The 21,734-nt window shown below is 43.8% G+C and overlaps 1 non-coding gene across 1 annotated transcript; it reads right to left on the bottom strand.

Moving 5' to 3' along the window:
* Positions 1 to 8,785: 8,785 nt before the first annotated feature.
* On the bottom strand, positions 8,786 to 8,867 carry trnas-cga (transfer RNA serine (anticodon CGA)). The gene has a single exon. It is a non-coding gene; the product is annotated as a tRNA-Ser (tRNA).
* Between the last annotated feature and the right edge of the window lie 12,867 nt (positions 8,868 to 21,734).

Below are 21,734 nucleotides of genomic sequence, written 5' to 3'. Positions count from 1 at the left end.
CCAAATTGGGTTGGGATTTCCGGTCAGCATGGACAGGTTTGAACGAAGGGTCTGTTTCCCTGCAGTACATCTCTATGACTCTATGATTCCAGTTGGATGCAATCAATCACTGGATTCCTTCTGGCAGAACCGGGTCTGTGCTCTCTGTGGAAGCAGAAAATGGTTTTCATTCAGATTAGCCACAAGAAGGGAAACAAATCTTCATTTCCTGACTTGGAATTTTATCCAGGCCTGGGCGATTCAAACCCAGACTCTGAAGCAGGGACTCCACTAAATTGACAATATCCCTTTCGACCGAATCTGTACAAACTCTTGTGCCTATCGTTCTTTGTCCCCACATTTTGAAGCACCGGTCCTTGCCTTGGGTGGTGAAGGAGCTAACTACTGCCTCGCAGAAAAACCGTGGGGTCAGAGACCCGATAGATCTGTCATGCAGCGGGGATTGCATTGCTCAGAACAGATGTTTGCTGTGTGGGACTGAAACTGAGCTCGATCACACACAGATACGGTGTAACAGCTGCCAGCAGATGTGGAGACGGTTGGGACGGTTTCATTCGCACTCTGGGAAAAAAGACTGGATCCTAAATTCAGGAGAGCTAAGTGTCACAGATAGAAGGCTGAAAATTGGTTTGGGAACGATATGAGTCATGATCGAATGGGGGCAGACCAGATGGGCTGAAAGCTCTAACTGTCCTCCGATGCCTTCTGGTCTCTGGCCATCCAGTATCTAAGGAAATAGAAACAGAGTTAATCTTGCATTTCGAAGTCCTCCTCTCATAACTCGGCGAGGTGAGAGATGAAACAGTTCTGCTATTAAATTTTGAGACTGGGAGAATGTTTGGAGACGGAGTAACAAACTGAGTATAAAGTTGAGAGTCAGGAGATAGTCAATAAAAAGGTAGACGGAGATGGACATGGAGAAATAAGTGTCACTGGTCCTGAAGACTTAACTCGGTTTTCCATTCCAAGATTCTACCAGACCTGCTGAGATTTTCCCGCAATTTCTTTTGTTGGTACTGAAACAGAAGGGAGAAGTGTGATCCTGGACCAATCTGCTATGTCTGCTCTGTGGACGTTTGAATTCCCTGTTCGAACAAATCACTTCCGACCCACACGGAAACCTCACTATCCTGCATCACCCCCACCCGTGTAACTGACAATAAGCTGTTCGTTACGTAAACCCATGTGGGTACACAACAGCGTCATTTACCGAGTGAATTGGGAAAATTTCAGGGAGAGTTCCATTCGGTTTCTATCAGAGCATTCACATTCAGTTAATTCTATTGCAGCACCATTTGACATGCAGCTGTCACTGTCATGTGGCCATTCGCATTCGACGTCTCTGGACATTTTGGTTGGGGCACGTTTGGAATGGTACCTCACGTTTTGGAAGGGACATCGGTTATAGCATATTCGGCTGAACTGATAACCTTGTCTCTTGCACTTGCAGTACAGTGGAGACAGTTTTCACTCAGAAACCAAGAGATGGTCAAAAACGGAGGAAAAAATGTGTCAACAAAACCTGCCTCAGCGAGCGAATTTGCTCTTGGAACATTAATGGAGAGCGGCAAACCTATTAACAAACAACAGCGCCCTGCGTGGGTCTCGACCCTACACCATTGAGATTAAAGGTCTCAAGCTCTACCGACTGAGCGAACCAGGACAGGATTGGTGTTAGTTATTTTATCATTTCATACTGAGTTTAATTCAGCTGACACGGCAATTTTCAAAAATCTCGTTCATTCCTCCCCATTGCAAATAACATTATTCATGTCTTTCAATTCTCAGATTTATTCCTTCAGACCATTACAATCCATTTAGGCCTTGCCCCGGGATTTACGATTCTCTGTTAATATTTACATATTTTGACCCTGATCCTTAGGTCGCCGAAGTGATTCCCAGACAATCTGGCAGACTGCAAATCAATCAGGAAAATACCTCAGGAAACCAAATCATTTCTTATTAGAGTGTAGGGAATCCCATCTGCTGAAGAGACAGAGTCCTCACCATCAACACTTTCTTTGTTCTACCTGCCTACAAAGTTTACCACTTCTCATATTCGAGACAGGAATTCTGATTATAAAATGTTTTAAAAACAGGAACAATCTTCTGAAGCCATTTCCAATTTGAAATAGAATTATTTACCCTTTCACACGGTAACAGCCGTTCCTGAGGAAGGAGTTTCCATGAGCTGTGTCCCAGGTCTGGGCAGGAAGCCGCTGATTGAAACGGCTGTGGCCCCTTTCTGTTGGCAGCGGGGGCTTGTAGAGAGTGGGGTCACATTCTGCTGCACGTGACCGTTTCACTCACTGCGGACTCAGGGTCAATCATGGATGAGTTCTTGTGGTTGTATTGTCAGAAGATGGTCGGTCTCAATATTTAGAGTCATAGAGTCATAGAGATGTACAGCTGTGTGCTCTTTTTGGGTGAGGAGAACCAACATTTCAGCCAAATGCTCTGACTATTTGAGACACAGCAACTGGCAGCAAAATTATGCGTGTACACATCTAAACGCACAGTTCTCGAGAGGATATGGACTGCACTAGTTCTCATTATTTTAAGAATCAGTTGCTCATGTACCCGTATTTATCGCAGAGAGGGTGAGAGACCCGAGGAGTAACAAACACACACATAAAACAATATCAGGACCTGTGTAGTTCTGTCATAAAAAGTTGCCTGCTGTTGTTCTATTGCAAAGTTGGGTTTCAAACCCACGACGCAATAGACTGGACCCTAAACCCAGCACATGAAACCTCTCTGGATTCGTGGTGCTGGAAGAGCACAGCAGTTCAGGCAGCATCCGAGGAGCAGTAAAATCGACGTTTCAGGCAAAAGCCCTTCATCAGGAATACAGGGTTTCGCCCGAAATGTCGATTTTACTGCACCTCGGATGCTGCCTGAACGGCTGCGCTCTTCAGCACCACTAATCCTGAATCTGGTCTCCAGAATCTGCATTCATTGTTTTTACCTACATTAAACCACTCAGCGACGCTCCCTGATGATAACTAAGTGCCAAACCTGTCAAGACTAATGTTTCAGCATCGCTTCACTTCAGGCAATTTCCCCTGGCACTTTCTATGAATACCTTCGCATAATTAAAAAAAAACTTCCAACGATTTGAAAGGTTTGCACGGTGTGGAAATTAGTGAGAAGCTGAATATTCTTCGACAGTTTTCCCTGGAGTTTCAGGCCTGAGGGATGTCCTTGGAAAAGTTTACAAAATCATGAGGTTGACAAGCAGAGAACATAGTCAATCTACACTTTTTCAGAAGACACGTGAGTTTAAAGCGAGATAGCATAGGTTTAATGTGAGAGCAGTACAATTTGAAAGGAATGTGAGCGACACTTGTTTTTAATACAGACATTTTTGTGCGTGTGGAATAAATTGCCACATTTAGTGGCAGAGTTTGGTGCACTCACAACCCTTCAAAGGCATCTAAATGGGTATGCAGACAGGAAGTGTTCGGAGAGATAAGGGACAAATATTGGCAAATATGTTTAGATTAGTTACGGTCATCTGTTCAGCAGGTGCAAGTTGGATAGGAAGGTTTGCTTCCGTGCTCAGCAATTCTGTGACACTCCAGTACCTGACAACAGTTTGAATAGACCACTTGCTGTTTGTTACTAAGTCAGTGTGTTTGAATTTTATTTTTTCTTGAGGCGTAATGCTTTGAAATGACACAGAGAGGAATGTTTTCCAGACATTTACAGACAATGACTATTCTCCTTGATACATTCCCAACTTCTCCATCAAATAATTTCGTTGACTAAAAAAAACCTCACAAATCGTGTTATCACCTCAACTCTCCAGTGAATCCAAAAACTGACAGCTCTTAACGTGGACAAGGTGCAGAACTCAAAAGGCAGAGTCAATATCAGACACACAAGCTCATTACTTCTGTCTGTGAGGCAGTGCGAGACGTGTATGTCAAGAACTGCTCACACAAATAGCACCGAAGCAATTCCAAACGGAGCTTCCCGACATTCTGGAGATTTAGTGCATTGCCAAGTAACAGAAAGTGCTCAAGTAACATAAAACAAAACAGAAAAACGTACCATTCAAAGTGAATATTACCAATTATATTCTCGATTAAATTAGGTCAACAATGCGCTAGTGCCTCCATCTGATCGAGAGAGCTAATCTCCATCCTCCCTCACCAGGACAGTAATGAAGGAAATGAGAGAAATATAACAAAGTTTCACGTTGCGGTTGCCCACCTTTTAGCCACAACAACAAAAAACGAGGGAGCGGATTCAGTGCAGGATCTGGCTTCACAACAGCGGTGAAATAACGACGTCCACTCACTTTCAGGGAAAGCTGTGAACAACTCACATTGTCCAGAATATGAATACACAAGCGCAGGCTGTTTAGTTCCCATATTCTACTGCTGCCCTGACATTCATACGAAAAGGTACATTTCAAAGAGAGCATTTGTAGCTGTGGAATGACAGTGGCAGCTGTTTCCCCTCGATCTTACTGCCGCCCTTGGTAGTTTAGGGGCTGGTATTCTCATCTGACACGCGGTAGTTGAGTGTGCAATTCTCTGATGTGAAAAAGCGGAGTGTTTTGGAGCAGAAAGATGTGAAGTTCGGATGCTTCTGGAGTTCTTGCTGAAAAGTTCGGTGACGCTAGGAAGATGGTTTGCAGACTTTTCCTCGCCTGTCTGGGTGACATTCTCAGCGCTGCAGAGGTTCCTGTAAAGCGCTGCTCTCATGTTTTGGTTTCATTCCCGCTGCTTCCGCTGGTTGGGATTGCAGATTGGGTCCAACGGATGGAATCCGTGGATGAGTGCCCTGCTTCCAGGAATTGTCTGGCTGTCTTCTGATTGCCTTGTCCTATTATTGTTGTGCTATTCTAGTCGAATGTGTGGCCCTTGCCGTTTGTACGTATTGCTACTCGGGACTGCAGGACTGACGCCCACACAAATTCTTTGCCAAGAACCAATATCCACACACCTTCATTCGCAGATGCATGGCACACAAAGTTCGCAACGAGGATATGCTTTGAGGTAATTTTTAAATCATGCTTCCCTGCATTAAAAACAAATTCTGGAAAATGATATCCAGACTCCTCCGAAAACTCGGACTTATGACAGCACAGAAACCGAGAGCCTCACTCAGACAACGACTCACGAGAAAACAAGGCCCAATACGCATCATGTGCAGGTCAAACGTGGTTGACGAGATTCCACGCAGGGACTGCACGAAACACAACATAGGAGAAAGAGGCTGACAACTAGGGACTGCACGAAACACAACATAGGAGAAAGAGGCTGACAACTAGAGAGCTAATATCATCTGGACTGTAAACGCCTCGGACAGTTGTTCCTTGCAGTTATGCACAGAATATTGAATGTCTCTGATTCCAGGGCTTGGAACTCGGATGATATGACCGTCTGCAACATTGGTTACTTCCTAGTGTGAGGTAACTCCTGATGTAACACTCTATTGCTCATTGAGAAATATATCCAAAATAGGAGCTCAGAGCAGTATTTCTGTTGTCTTTCTGGTGCTGTCCCTGACATGCCCTGTGGCACTGCACTTATTCTGTGTTTCCTGAGGGTTCGGCACATACTTCCACGATCGTATTATGGGCAGTAATCTGCATTTTCGCTTCAATAACGGGTGTGTGAAGCGGAGGTCCACCATTCTCGATGCTATTTTTCTCTTCTTATGCACAACTGCAATACAGTAAATGATCAATTAATATTGTAAGGTAATATACAGAGGTGTGTGAAATACCGAAGTTTTAATGACATTTATGCAATGGTTAGAGATTACCTTGATTCAGGAAATAAGGATGTAAAGTCTGTTTGGCTGGAGTTGAGGAACAGTGAGGAATGAACTCACAAGCACGTGTAGTTTACACGCCTATTCACAGTAACCACAAAGCGAAATAAATCATACAAGGAAAAAAAATTGTGTGTGAGTGACAGAAATGGCAATAGTCATGCGTGATCTTAACTTCCCATCTAAAACTCTCCGTTCCATTGGAAAAACGTTTGGAGAACCATAATCAAAAAAATCCCACATGTCCCATAAAACATCACGAAAGATATCTTGGTAATTGATTACTCTAATGGTGACTTAATTTTGCTATTTTCTTGGAAACCATCTCTTTAATTGTGAGCATCAGAAAAGGCTTTTTATTGCCAGCAAGAAATAAATATGTGATTAACCTTTGTTCGTTTCATGTATAAGAACACTGAGACTCCTCTGCACCGCACTTCTTTTGCGTTTCTATCGATTTTAATAGTAGTGTGCCTTTTGAGTCATCCCAACAAAGTATATGAACTCGTATTCCCTACATGAGACTGCATCTGCCAAGAACACTCCAATTGTTGGAGGGAATCCTGAGGAACAGAATGTATATGTATTTGGAAAGGCAAGGACTGATTCGGGATAGTTAACATGGCTTTGTGCGTGGGAAATCATGTCTCACAAACTTGATTGAGTTTTTTGAAGAAGTAACAAAGAAGATTGATGAGGGCAGAGCAGTAAATGTGATCTATATGGACTTCAGTAAGGCGTTCAACAATGTTCCCCATGGGAGACTGATTGGCAAGGTTAGATCTCATGTAACAGCAGTGAACCTAACACCGACCCTTGTGGTACGCCGCCAGTACCTGGACAACAAGAAGAACATGTTCCATCAACTACAACACTGTTTTCTATTGGCAAGCCAAATGCTGATCAAAGCTGCAATCTCTCCCACAGTTCCATTCCTCCGCATTTTGCCTATTGTGGGGAACCTTATCAAACAACTTGCTGAAACCCATATACACCACATCAACTGGTTTACTGTCATCTACCTGTATGTTCACTTTGTCAAAAAAATCAATAAGATTCGTTAGGCAAGGCCTACCCATCACAAAACCGTGCTGACTGTCCCTGATCAGATTATTCTTTTCTAGATGGTCATAAATCCTATCTATAATAAACTTTTCCAACACGTTACCAACAACGGCAGTGAGACTCACTGGTCTGTAATTGCCAGGGTTGTCTCTAAGACACTTTTTGAACAAGGGAACAACATATGCTATGCCCCATTCCACAGGCACTATTCCGGTAGACAACGATGATTTGACGATCAATGCCAAACGCTCATCAATCTCTTCCCTTACTTACCAGAGGATCCTAGGACAGATCCCATCCGGTCCAGCTGACTTATCTATTTTCACACTCTGCAGTATTTCTAATATCTCTTCCTTGTGAACCTCAATCTCTTCTAGTCTAGATGCAAGTATCTCTGTATCTTCCTCGCCAACATTTTCATTTTCTATAGCGGACACTGTCGGAAAATATTTATTTAGTGCTTCCCCTATCTCCTCTGACTCCACACTCAACTTCCCACTATTATCCTTGATTGTCCCAAATTTAACTCTCGTCATTCTTTTAGTCCTGACATACCTATGGAAAGCCTTGGGCATAACCCTGATCCTAACTGCAAACAACTTCTCATGTCTCCTCCTGGCTCTTCTCAGCTCTCTTTTTAGGTCTTTCCTGATATCGTTGGAACCCTCGAGCGCTCTAACTGAGGTTTCACATTTTGTCCTAACATAAGACTTCTTGTTCTTCTTGACCAGGGATTCCACTTCCTCAGTAAACCACGGCTCACGCGTTCTATATCTTCCTCCCTGCCTGACAGGTACACACACAGGAGCTTTTCCTTGAATAAGCTCCACATTTTTAATGTGCTCACACCCTGCAGTTTTCTACCACATTCTACGCTTCCTAAATCTTACCTCATTGCATCGTAATTTCCCTTCCACCAGCTGAACCTCTTGCTCCGTGGAGTACACCTATCCCTTTCCATCACGAAAGTAAACCTGAGATAATTGTGATTGTTGTCTCCAAAGTGCTCACCTACTTCCGAATCTAAAACCTGGCCAGGCTCGTTACCCAGTACTAAATCGAAAGTGGCTTCGTCCCTTGAAGGCATGTCTACATATTATGTCAGGAAGGCCACCTGCACACACTGGACAAAAACTGCCCCATCTATAGTACTCGTACTGTAGTGATCCCAGTCAATATTTGGATTTTGTCTTGAGTGTTCCAGAGTTTTTCATTGTTCCAGAGTCCAGATGAAGTTTGCATTCCTCACGTACTTGAGCGAGAATTCTTTCAATGTCTCAGATCAGTTCCTGTCCCGTGAACATCAGAGTCAATATCCCGTCCTCTACTCGGACCGACAGTTCACACTTCTTCATCCTCCTCTGATTCCATTTCCCAAAGAGTTTCTCAAGATTTACAAAGCTGGAGTCTAAATTATATGTTTTGCTGCCTAAACATTTTTCCAACTGCCAACTGACAATATTTTCACAGTATCTCTTCAATATCCTCCGGCTTGCACCATGTCCAGGGATGAGAAGTCCCGTTTGGTGGAGAGATTCCCGAGGCTGGTGAGTTTCACTTTGGAACAATGAGTGTTAAGTGGTAATTTCCTGCAGTTATTTGTAATGATGGGAGAGGGAGCGGTGGGGAATGAGCACTTTGACGAGCAGGAGGAAGTGTTGCCACTGACCCGAGTCAGAGAACAGAGGACAGGGATTAAAGTAATCTAATGAAAAGCAGCACTTCTGCTTCGGACGTCCAATAACAACTGCAGAAACCCGATGTGTCGAGCAGTGTATCTGGAAAGAGAAACAGAGATAATGTTTTAAATATGGAACATTTCTGATGAAGAACTCGAGTTTCCCAAGTCTTATCAAATTACCGGCCTGGTTTGCAAAATAGGTTTTCCGAATTTTGAACGAAAATTATTCCAGCAGGAAAGCTTACAGAACGTAGTCAGCAGGATTCAAACCTACGTGGGGAAACCCCAAGGGATTTCGAATCCATCGCCTTAAGCACTCGGCCATGACTACAGACGGCGAAGCAGAGTTGAGCATTGACCAAATCAGCCGTGATCTCATTGAAAGCTGCCGCTGACTTGATGAGCTAAATGCTTCCATGTCCTTTCATACCTTTGGTGTCATTTGTAAGGTGCGAGACACCAAGTTAAAAGAACAAAAGCACAAAGGTAGGAAAAGATATTTGCAGCCAAACTGAGTCAAAATTATTTATTGAAAGGAAAATCACACTTGGCAATTTGCTAGATCTCTTTGCGAACATGACCAGCAGAGGTAAGCAAGGGAGCTATTGATCTGAGTATTCATGGACCTGAAGCAAACAAAGGTTAGTGACATATTCATTTCTTTTTCTGGCGAATGAAATGTTCTTTCCTGATGGTTACAATGAAAGAGATGGTTCCCAATAAAAGACAAAGAGTAAGTCGCATCTAGATATACTTCAATGTGAGACGATTAATTTTCAGTCCCTAATTACACCAGAGATGGAGTGGGTGAGTTGCTTTTCTTCACTCTTCAACTCCTCAGCACGGAGGTACAGACATGAAACCGCTAGAGATGGAGTTCTTGAATTGGGAACCAGTGACACTGAAGGAACGATGTAAAAGTGAGGACTGCAGATACTGGAAACTAGATTTTAGATCAGAGTGATGCTGGAAAAGCGCAGCAGGTCAGGCAGCATCCGAGGAGCAGGAAAGTCGACGTTTCTATTGCCAGTCCTGCTGCGTTCTGCAAGCAATTTTCGTTTTTGGGCTCAGATTTCCAGCAACTGCAGCTATTTATTTTATGTTAACCTTCTTAATGTGTTGGACAAAACCAATTACCTGCCAGCATCGGAAAATCGGCAGATGTACTGGTACACCGATATGTTTGCTGAACAATACAACCATTCCATGAGCGGGAATACGATCCGGGCCACGGTGCTGAGAGGACCGAATCCTCACAAGTAAATAACAAGACAAGGCGATAGATGCTATCGTATTTGGTGTAAATAAAACACCCTTTCTGAACATTTTCGTTGCAGATTATTTTCAACTTGTCTTCCAAGATTTACAAAGTGGGAAAAGGCATTCCGTCCGTGTGCATTGCGGCTAATCAGAGAGACATCTATTCTAGTCGCTGTTTCCAACTTTGTCCCAAAGTCTCGTGTGTTCTAATGTTTCCAGGGCAAATGTCAATGAGGTTATCACTGTGTTCTTAAATGGCACAATAACGGGGCAGAAGTATGACACTTCCACAAGGTATTGTAACTCTTTTGAGGAACTCATGCACATTTTCACCCACAGAGGGAGACACACAGTAAGATACCCCCAAACTGACGGAGGTGTCCGTTGTGGAGAGCTGGAATTTGAAATGGACAATAGGACAAATGCAAGTTTTAAATGCGGAAGCACAGAGGCGACGTCCCGCAAGGACTTCACAGGGGAGCGTCAATGTAGACCACGGTTAAAGCGAAACATTCCACTCGAGCCAGGTAGGACTCCAACCTACAATCTTCTGATCCGAAGTCAGACGCGTTATCCATTACGCCAGTGGCCCAAGAAACAAGCCTAGCGTTGGCAGAATGTCGATATGTAATGCCATGGACTTTCACAGAATCAGAATTTAAAAAGTAAACAAGCAGCGAAGATAATCACCAACACTGCTTCACTTCGAAGTTTCCAATTTGTGAAGCAGTGCCTTTCACTGGCAAAGGAGAAACATTTGTCCTCAGCTGCCTGCGTCAGGGTCACCTCCTTCTCTGCTGGAAGTTTCTATCGTTTTATTTACAGTCACGACGCGATTTCATGATCCACTCCAGTGAAAAAGTGTCATGTTGTCGTCCAATCAAGACACTGCAGATACTCAGCGAGAGACCTCCGGTCATTTCGAGCTCTGGATGTGGAATTAGACGGGATACCTGACACCTTTTATTGGCGCCGCCACTTCACTGCAAATTAGCGGCTCAAAACGAGCTGTTGTTAGCATCAGCTTGATTTGTACCTTCCTGCAGTGCATTTGCTAAACAACATCAGATAGATCCCATCCGGCCCAGCTGACTTATCTATTTTCACACTCTGCAGTATTTCTAATATCTCTTCCTTGTGAACCTCAATCTCTTCTAGTCTAGATGCAAGTATCTCTGTATCTTCCTCGCCAACATTTTCATTTTCTATAGCGAACACTGTCGAAAAATATTTATTTAGTGCTTCCCCTATCTCCTCTGACTCCACACACAACTTCCCACTATTATCCTTGATTGTCCCAAATTTAACTCTCGTCATTCTTTTATTCCTGACATGCCTATGGAAAGCCTTAGGGTTAACCCTGAACCTATCTGCCAACAACTTCTCATGTCTCCTCCTGGCTCTTCTCAGCTCTCTTTTTAGGTCTTTCCTGATATCGTTGGAACCCTCGAGCGCTCTAACTGAGTTTTCACATTTTGTCCTAACATAAGAGTTCTTGTTCTTCTTGACCAGGGATTCCACTTCCTTAGTAAACCACGGCTCACGCGTTCTATATCTTCCTCCCTGCCTGACAGGTACATACTTATCTAGGACACACAGGAGCTTTTCCTTGAATAAGCTTCACATTTTAATGTGCTCACACCCTGCAGTTTCCTACCACATTCTACGCTTCCTAAATCTTACCTCATTGCATCCTAATTTCTCTTCCACCAGCTGAACCTCTTGCTCCGTGGAGTACACCTATCCCTTTCCATCACGAAAGTAAACCTGAGAGAATTGTGTTCGCTGTCTCCAAAGTGCTCACCTACTTCTGAATCTAAAACCTGGCCAGGCTCGTTACCCAGTACTAAATCGAAAGTGGCTTCGTCCCTTCGTCAGGAAGCCCTCCTGCACACAATGGGCAAAAACTGACCCATCTATAGTACTCGTACTGTAGTGATCCCAGTCAATATTTGGATTTTGTCTTGAGTGTTCCAGAGTTTTTCATTGTCACAGAGTCCAGATGAAGTTTGCATTCCTCACGTACTTGAGCGAGAATTCTTTCAATGTCTCAGATCAATTCCTGTCCCGAGAACATCAGAGTCAATATCCCGTCCTCTGCTCGGTCCGACAGTTCACACTTCTTCATCCTCCTCTGATTCCATTTCCCAAAGAGTTTCTCAAGATTTACAAAGCTGGAGCCTAAGTTATATGGTTTGCTGCTTAAACATTTTTCCAACTGCCAACTGACAATATTTTCACAGTATCTCTTCACAATCCTCTGGCTTGCACCATGTCTGGGGATGAGAAGTCCCGTTTGGTGGAGAGATTCCAGAGGCTGGTGAGTTTCACTTTGGAACAAAGATGATAAAGTGGCAATTTCCTGCGGTTGTTTGTAATGATGGGAGAGGGAGCAATGGGGAATGAGCACTTTGACGAGCAGGAGGAAGTGTTGCCACTGACCCGAGTCAGAGAACAGAGGACATGGATTAAAGGAATCTAAAGAAAAGCAGCACTTCTGCTTAGGACGTCCAATAACAACTGCAGAAACCCGATGTGTCGAGCAGTGTAACTGGAAAGAGAAACAGAGATAATGTTTTAATTATGGGACATTTCTGATGAAGAACTCGAGTTTCCCAAGTCTCATCAAATTACCGGCCTGGTTTGCAAAAGAGGTTCCTGAACATTGAGCGAAGATTGTTCTAGCAGGAAGGTATTCATAACGTAGTTAGCAGAACTCGAACCTACGTGGGGAAATCCCAATGGATTTCTAATCCATCGCCTTAACCACTCGGCCATGACTACAGACAGCTCCGGTGCGTTGAGCATTGACCAAATCAGCCGTGATCTCATAAAAAGCTCTCGCTGACTTGATGAGCTAAATGCTTCCATCTCCTTTCATACCTTTGCTGTCATTTGTAAGGTGCGAGACACCAATGTAAATGAAAAGCACAAAGGTAGGAAAAGATATTTGGAGCCAAACTGAGTCAATATTATTTATTGAAAGGAAAATCACACTTGGCAATTTGCCATATCTCTTTGCGAACATGACCAGCAGAGGTCAGCAAGGGAGCTATTGATCTGAGTATTCCGAGGCCTGAAACAAACAAAGGTTAGTGACATATTCATTTCTTTTTCTGGCGAACGAAATGGTCTTTCCTGATGGTTACAGTGAAAGAGACGGTTCCCAATAAAAGACAGAGGTTTTGTCGCATGTAGATATACTTCAATGTGATACGATTCATTTTCAGTCCCTAATTACCCCAGAGATGGAGTGGGTGAGTTGCTTTTCTTCACGCTTTAACTCCTCAGCACGGAAGTACAGACATGAAACCGATAGAGATGGAGTTCTTGCCTTGGGAACCAGTGACACTGAAGGAACGATGTAAAAGTGAGGACTACAGATGCTGGAAACCAGATTTTAGATCAGAGTGATGCTGGAAAAGCACAAGGGGTCAGGCAGCATCCGAGGAGCAGGAAAGTCGACGTTTCTGTTGCCAGTCGTGCTGCGTTCCCCAAACAATTTTCGTTTTTGGCTCAGATTTCCAGCAACTGTAGCTATTTGTTTTATGTTAACCTTCATAATGTTTTGGATAAAACCAATGACCTGCCAGCATCGGAAAATCGGCAGAAGTACTGGTACACCGATATGTTTGCTGAACAATACAACCATTCCATGAGCGGGAATACGATCTGGGCCACGGTGCTGAGAGGACCGAATCCTCACAAGCAAATCCTCACAAGAACATTTTCGTTGCAGATTATTTTCAACTTGTCTTCGAAGGTTTACAAAGTGGGAAAAGGCCATTCCGCCCATTGTGCATTGCGGCTAATCAGAGAGCCATCTATTCTAGTCGCAGTTTCCAACTTTGGCCCAAAGTTTGGTCATGGTGTCATGCAGAATCTCAGCGAGTTCACTCAGACATCTTTGTGTGTGCAGAATGATTTGCCACATTTAAGGCAAATTCAATGGCATCCGAATGGGTATATACACAGGAAGCGTTCGGAGAGATAAGGAACACATTTTGGCAAATATGGTTCAATTAATTTCGGTTATCTGTTCAGCAGGGACAGGTTCGATAGTAGGGTCTTTTTCCGTGCTCGGCATCTTTGATGTGCTCCCGCAGCTGACACCAGTTTTAATGGACCATTTGCAAAAAAATGCACTCTGTTTGTTATGCAGTCAGCGCGTTTGCCTATATTTCTGGAGAGTGGATGGGACGAGTTGACCCAGCGATGAGGGTCTTTCCGGACTTTTGCTGCCAATGACCATTCGTTTGGCACCTTCCCAACTTTGCCATCAAAGAGTTTGGCTGAAGAATAATACCGCACGGATAATGTTACCCCCCTCAGCTCTCCAACGAATCCGGAAACTGACAGCTCTTCATATGGAACAGAAGCAAAACAGAAAGGGTGGACCATTGCCAGGCACACCGAAGCATGCATGCTGCCTTTGTTGCAGTGCAAGCCGATTAGGTCATGAACTGCTCAGAGAAACGGCAGCGAGGCAATTCAGGACATACTGGAGATTTAGTACATTGCCAAGTCATAGGAAGTGCTCAACAAACATAAAACAAAACGGAACAGCAATAATCCATGAAAAATGAAGTTTACCAATTGCACTGGTGATGAAATTAGGTCAACAATGCGCTGATGACTCCATCTGATCGAGAGGACCAATCACCAGCCCCCTTCACCAGGACAGTAATGAAGGAAATGAGAGAAATACAAAAAAACATTTCTCATCGCGATTGCCAACCTTTTCGCCACTGCAACAACAAAAACGGCGAGCAGATACAATGCAGAATCTGGTTTCATATCAGCAATGAAATAGTAATATCCATTCACTTTCAGTGAAAATGGTGAACAAAGGAAATTGTCTGAAATATGAATACCCAGCGCAGGTTACTTGGTTCCCCGATTATACTGCTGCACAGACCTTCATATTTAAAGGTACCTTTCAAAGAGAGTGCTTGTGGCTGTTCATATGACAATGGAAATTGTTTCCCTCGCTCTCACTGCCATTATTGATCGTGTTGGGTTTGGCATCCTCACCTTGCACGCGGGAGTTCAGTGTACAATTCTCTGCTGTGAAAAATCGGAGTACTTTGGAGCAGAAAGATGCGAAGCTCGTGTGCTTCATGGAGATGTTGTTGGAATGTTTTGCGGAGCTGGGAAGTGGGATCCTCACAGTTCTGGGTAACATCCTCAGGTTGCAGAGTCTGTTGTGAAGCCTACTGTCCTGTGGCGTTTGGAATTGATTTAGTTTCATTGCTGCTGGGTCCGGTTGTTGGGGTTGCAGATTGGATCCTGATCAATGTGTTTATTGATGGAATCCATGGATGGGTGCCCTGCTTCTACAAAATCTCTGGCTGCCTTCTGATTGCCATGTCCAGTTACTGTTGTGCTGCTCTCGAGGATGCTTGCTGTCTGTATGTATAGCTACTCGGGACAGCTGGCCGTGGCAATTACTGACGGCCACACAAATTCTTTGCCAAGAATATGTATCCCACAACTGCATTTCCAGATGTCTGGCACACTAAATTGTCAACTAGGATATGCCATAAAGCAATTGATACACCATGCTTCCCTTTATTAAAATAAATTGCTGGAAACTGATCGCCAGACTCCTCTGAACACACGGACTTAGGACAGCACATAAACCAACAGCCTCGCTGAGGGAAAGCTCACCAGAAAACAATATCCAATGCCCATCTTGTGCAGGACAAATGTGGTTGTCAAGATTCCACGCAGGGACTGCACGAAACACGATATCGGAGAAACAGTCGGACAACTAGCGAGCTGCAATCATGAACTTCAGCCAGCCCGTATACGCCACAGGCAGATGTTCTTGTAGTTGTATTTAGGGCACTGAGTGTTTCTGATTCAGGGGCTTGGACCGTCTGCAGCACTGGTTAATTCCTTATGTTGTAACTACTGTTGGAACATATGTAAAACTCGATTGCTCATTGAGATGTACATCCAAAATATTAGCCGAGAGAAGTATTTTGGTGGTTTTTCTGGTGCTGTTCCTGTCATGCCCTCAGGAACCGGACGTTTTGTGTGCTTCCTGACGGTTCGGTGCATGCTTCCGTGATCGTATTTTGGGCAGAAACCTGCGTTTTAGCTTCAGTAACGTGCGTTTGCAAACCTGGTATACCTCCCTGTATTTTGTTCTCTCTCATTGTGTGCAATTGCAACACGGCAAATTATTAATTTACATTGGAAGGTGACAAGCGGAGGCGTGTGAAATGCCAAGGTATTGGTGACATTTATCCAATGGTTGCATATTACTTTGATTCAGGAGATAAGGATGTAAAACGTGTTTGTGTAGAACTGAGGACCAGTGAGGAAAGAAGTCATCTGCAGGTGTAGTTTCCAAGTGCACTCGCAGTAACCACTACGTACAAGAAAAAAATACTACATGTGAGTGATAAAAGATGGCAATAGTTACGGGTGATCTTAGTTTCCCATCTCCCACTCACGGTTCAATGGTAAAAAAAAAAGTTTGGATGACAATAATCAATAAATCATATCTGTCCCAGAGAACAACGCGATCCATATTTTGGTCATCGATTAGATTACAGCTGACTTAGTATCTGTCTTTTCTTGGAAACCATCTCCTTTGTTGTGACCATCAGGAAAGATATTACTTTTGACATAAAGAAAATGAAGATTATGTCACTAATCTTTGTTTGTTTCATGCCCAAGTACAATCAGACGACCTTGACCAACTCTGCTAGTCATGCTAGCAAAGAAATCTGGAAACATGCCGTGTGTGATTTTTCGCTCAATAAAGAATGTTGATTCAGTTTGACTGAAACCACCGCGACCTAAAGTTGTGCTTTTCTTCTTTTAAAATGGTGTCCGGTATCTTCCAAATGACGGCAAAGATACGAGAGCAGATGGAAGCAATTTAGCCTATCAAGTCTGTGACAAAATTCAATGAGATCATGGCGGATCTGGTTAATTCTCAACCCCCGTTTTTATCCTCATCTCCGTGATGCTCCATGTCTGTTTATCACAGCCTTGAATACACCTCGCCTTCACAGCCCTCTGTTGTTAGGAAACCCACAGATTCGCTACCCTCTGAAAGAGTGAATATCCTCCTTATCATTTTCCTAAATGTTTGATCCCTTCAACTGTGAGAACGTACTCTCGTCCCAATTTCTCGGAGGTGTATGTCAGAGCAGAATGAGCCCCTGAAGGTAGGTCTGCACTCTCCAGTGCAGCTCCGTGTATTTGAAACATGTTCATATTTTGACCTCTGATTAAAAATCGTAGACCTAATTTGCACATCAGATTTGCCAGTGGTGAATTTTTTCAAGAAGACTTCAATGAGCGTAATTCTACTGGCAGTGAATAGGGCGAGACAAATTAGATTACTTACAGTGGGGAAACAGGCCCTTCGGCCCAACAAGTCCACACCGCCGCGCCGAAGCACAACCCACCCATACCCCTACATTTACCACTTACTTAACACTACGGGCAATTTAGCATGGCCAATTCACCTGACCTGCACATCTTTGGACTGTGGGAGGAAACCGGTGCACCCGGAGGAAACACACGCAGACACGGGGAGAGCGTGCAAACTCCACACAGTCAGTCGCCTGAGGCGGGAATTGAACGTGGGTCTCTGGCGCTGTCAGCCAGAGGAGAATGAAGAAGGGTGAATTGTCAGACTGATCGTAAACAGTCAGGACAACTTCCCGTTCTTTAAGTGGACGGGACATTGTTCTGATGTTCTCAGGACAAGAACTGATTGGAGACATTGAAGTAATTCTCTGTCCTGTACATGAGGAATTCAAACCTTATATGGACACAGGGACTATGAAAATACTCGATACCACACAAGATACTGAGAGGTTCGAAGAGAGATGTTCTCGATTGGAGCGGAGCTGGTTCCCAGTGACATGGGTGTGTCTGTCGTGGATGGGATCAGACTGTTCCCATGTCGCCATTATGAATGTCCCAGTCCTTATTTCGGAAAAGTAAAACTGATAGAGGACAGTTGTCGTTTTGGGAATGGCAGCCTGAAGTGGGAGGTCAATCACAGACTGCTTTCGAGGATCATCCAAGGTGTTAGGTTGGAAGTATCAGCTCATTCGACTGTTAACTGAAATGTTACTGGTTCAATAGCGCCAGTGCGACAGCGGTTGATGTTCATAATGCATCTGTTTTCTGTGCAGCACCGTTTAGTGTTTCTAATGGGGTCAGGAAAATGTTTTCCAAACAGAAACCTTTGGTACGACGAACGATAAAAAAAAAAGTTTCTGCATTGCTTTAATGGTTAATGTAAAGAACAGTGGATTCTGGGAATCTGAAGCAAAAACAGAAACTGCTGTCGAAACTAACCAGTTTGGCAGTGCCTGTGGGAGATTACCGGGTTCTGATGAAGTTTTGAAATATTTGTCTCTGATTCTCTCTGAATAGACGCTGTAAGATCTGCTGAGATTCTCCTGTTATTTCTGTTCGTGGTTTTAACTGAATGCCTATTCCATTTATAAGGATGATACAACCAAACCCACCACAAACCAAAATTAAGAAATAACACCTCAGCATCTCACTCCACCGCAAGCCCAAGGATAACTACATGATGCTGCATTCTCCAGCTTCCACCCTAAATATATTAAAGAAGCCATACCGTAAGGTACCGCTCAGATGAGGAATAATGCGACAGACACCTAAAGATTTTGAAGGATATCCTCATGATGATGGGGTACATGTTGAACTGATTGATCGCCAGTTCCGGTGTGCCACAGTGAAAATCTGCTGTGAACTCGTCAGAAGACAGACAGAGGATGCGACGAATAGAGTATCTTTCATCGTCAGGACTTTCCTGGAATTCAGCACGTTCTTCACAGGATTCAGCATGTCACCGATGATGATGAGCATCTCACTAAGAACATCCCCATGACTTCAATTCTCACCTTCAAGCACCCAGCAAAATTATAACATACGACCGTTTACAGTAAACTACTCAGCCTTCACATAGCATTAATTACAACACCACAGCACCATGCCTTCACAACCTTTGCAAGACATGGACACTACCATGACCCGTTGGTACACCATCCACCACGTACACGACAGGTACTCATGTGACTCAGGCAATGTTGTTTGTCACATATACAGCAGGCAATGATACCACAAGATACCACAAGATACCCAGTAATGGTATATTGGCGAGACCATGCAGATGGTGTGCCAATGGATGAATGGTAACGGCATAACAATTGCCAGGCAGGATTATTCACACCCAGTCGGGGAAGAGTTCAGCAATCAAGGACATTTGGTTTTCAATCTTCGACTAAATGTCGGCCAAGGCGGCTTTCGAGATACACAACAACGCAAAATCGCCTAACAGAATTGGATCGCCAACTGCCTTAGTTGTGGTGATGGCATCAACCATGATATTCGGTTAATGTCACACCGCATGTGACCCACCACACTGTTCTGTATCTGTGAAATCTTCCCTATTGTTCTGTTTTCACACCATCACCGTGACAAGCTGTTATTGTCTCTCTACCTTAATCACTTTGTTCAATATTGGCTAACTGATAATTTGGGTCAGACTCGCGGCATGCGACTATAGCCAAATAAAAATCAGAAGAACTGGGAATGCTGTAAACCAGGAGCAAGGGCAAGGGTTACTTGGCGGGGTGGGAGAACGGGACTGGGGTATCGTGGCGAAGGGGGCAGGTGTTTCGCTGGTCTGGGGACATCTGTGGAGGAACATGAGAGTTAATGTTTCGGAGCTGGTGTCCCTTCCTCTGGTGTTTTTGTTGTGGAGCGGTTTTCCAGTTGCTTCTGTTTCTGTTCAATGTCATTCCAGTGCCTTGATTTGTCTCCAGTACGACTTTATTTTAACGGTTTGTAATTATCTCTCTGCCTCACTTTGTTGGATCATAGGTCAACCATTCTGTTGGCACTCAGTTATTGACACATTACTCACTCTGACGGACACTCTTGTTCACTTGCAGAGACTAAGTCTTTGACACTCCGCTCCCACAATTTGCCTGATATTTTGATCTGTCTGCCCTTGATCTCTCTTCCCTTAAATTCAGTGTTCTGTGTTATTCCCTCCCACTTCACCTAACGAAAGGGCTCTGGTCCAAATCTTGTTATTTCAAATAAACATGTGCATCTATAACCTGGTGTGATTTCTGAATTGGTCCATCGCAGTCCAAAACCGCAACCTCCACAGCAGGTACACGGAAACACCACCACACGCACTTTCCCCTCCACACTATGTTCAAGCTCATTTACTCCTGTTGCCGCATGTAATTCTGAACTTGTTGTTGTTCGTGATGAAATTTTAAGGTTCAAGCGGTTCTTTTGCAATGTATGTACTTTGGAATGTGGTTCAATTTCAAAGAAAAACATACTTCAAGGGACGATATATGCTTCAAAGCTTTGCCTGAGCTGTTTAAATGTCATTTATCTTGAACCCAGTGAGCTGACGGAAGAATAAACGTGCTTTGCACTTCTACCACACGGTGCCAGGGACCCAGTTCAATTCCAGCCTGTGGCGACTGTCTGTATGGTGCTTGTACTCCTCCCATGTGTGCGTGAGTTTTCCTCCCACATTATGAAAACTGTGTAGTTTCGGTGGATTGCCAAATGGAAAAATACCCAACTTGTCCAGGTATGTGGACTTCAGGTTATTTCGCTGTGAGAAACTAGAAGGGGATCGATTAGGAAGTGGTTTTTGTTGGGATAATCTTCACTGCTTTGGTGTGGACTTGATTGACCGAACGGCCTACTTCCACACAATTGGGATTTTACGAAAATTATTGCGATCGTGCGATTTTCCAGGCAGTCCGAAAGATAAATAATGTTTCCAGGTGTCGATTTGAATGTCTGCAAACGATATTCCAATTCTCACACAGGAACTACACCTCGAAGTCTGCACTTACGCAATTTAAAGTTGTGCATTCAGTGTTCACGCTTCGGAAATCACAGCTTTTTACCATTAAGATCAAATCTTGTGTTTCTTAATCTATATCATAAACAGTCGAATTCGTCTCATTTATCTACATTTAATGCATGTACTTCAAACTGATTGGAATGGTAACTTCTCAGATTCAGGTTCATTTTGATGGTGGATAGGTAGATGACAACCACTCTTCCCATCATCCCAAGTGGATTTGCAAGGCATCGATCACCAACGCTGAGCCGTGCTGCTCCCTGGGAGAGAGTGAAGCGCGGTGATGGCCTGTTCGGTGACATCATACATGTATTTGTCTCCAGTTAGTTTCTATGGAGTAGGACTGACAATGAGGGGAAGTTCGAAGGCAAGAGCTGATTCTGGGAGGGGAAGTCTCTTGAAGAGGTTTTGGCAGTATCTGAGAGACTTTCCAAACTTCAAACAGGCAAAGTCATTGAATAGAATCTCGGGGGAAGCCTTCTAACAGGAGAATGGTGTAACCAAAAATATATAATGTAGCCTAAATGAAGATAAATACCGCAGTGTTAGCAGTACGAATGGTAAGAAGAACATATTTGATTAAGAACTTCCTGCTGCAGCCTTTAAGTAGCGCAGCTTAGTCAGCTGCTCATAAATGATGATAAAACATCTATCCTTTAACTGATCACCTTCAGCCACGTGCTGGAGTAAGTCTAGTCTACTTATGTCTACCTTTTGCTGCAAAATGGCTATGGAGACGTGTATGTCTTTGATATCAGGCGTATTCGGAAGAATGACTCCACTAAGGTTTGAAGTTAGCTTTCGTGATTCGTTGGTTTGCACTGCTGCCTTACAGCATGAAGGACCTGGATTCGATTCCAGCCTCAGGCGACCGTTTGGAGTTCGCACATTCTGCCTGTGTCTGCATGGGTTTCTTCGGGTTGCTCCAGTTTCCTCCTACAGACCAAAGATATGCAGGTTAGATAAATTGGATATGCTAAATTGTACCGCGTTCTCCAGAATGTGTTGGTCAGGAGCAGTGCAAATTAA

The sequence above is a fragment of the Chiloscyllium plagiosum genome, unplaced genomic scaffold (genome assembly GCF_037043375.1).
Source record: "Chiloscyllium plagiosum isolate Xiang-an unplaced genomic scaffold, Cpla_swu_hap1 HiC_scaffold_44, whole genome shotgun sequence".
In the NCBI taxonomy this organism is placed as follows: Eukaryota; Metazoa; Chordata; class Chondrichthyes; order Orectolobiformes; family Hemiscylliidae; genus Chiloscyllium; species Chiloscyllium plagiosum.
Note: the sequence above shows the minus strand (reverse complement) of the source record. Positions and strands in the feature narration are given on the sequence as shown.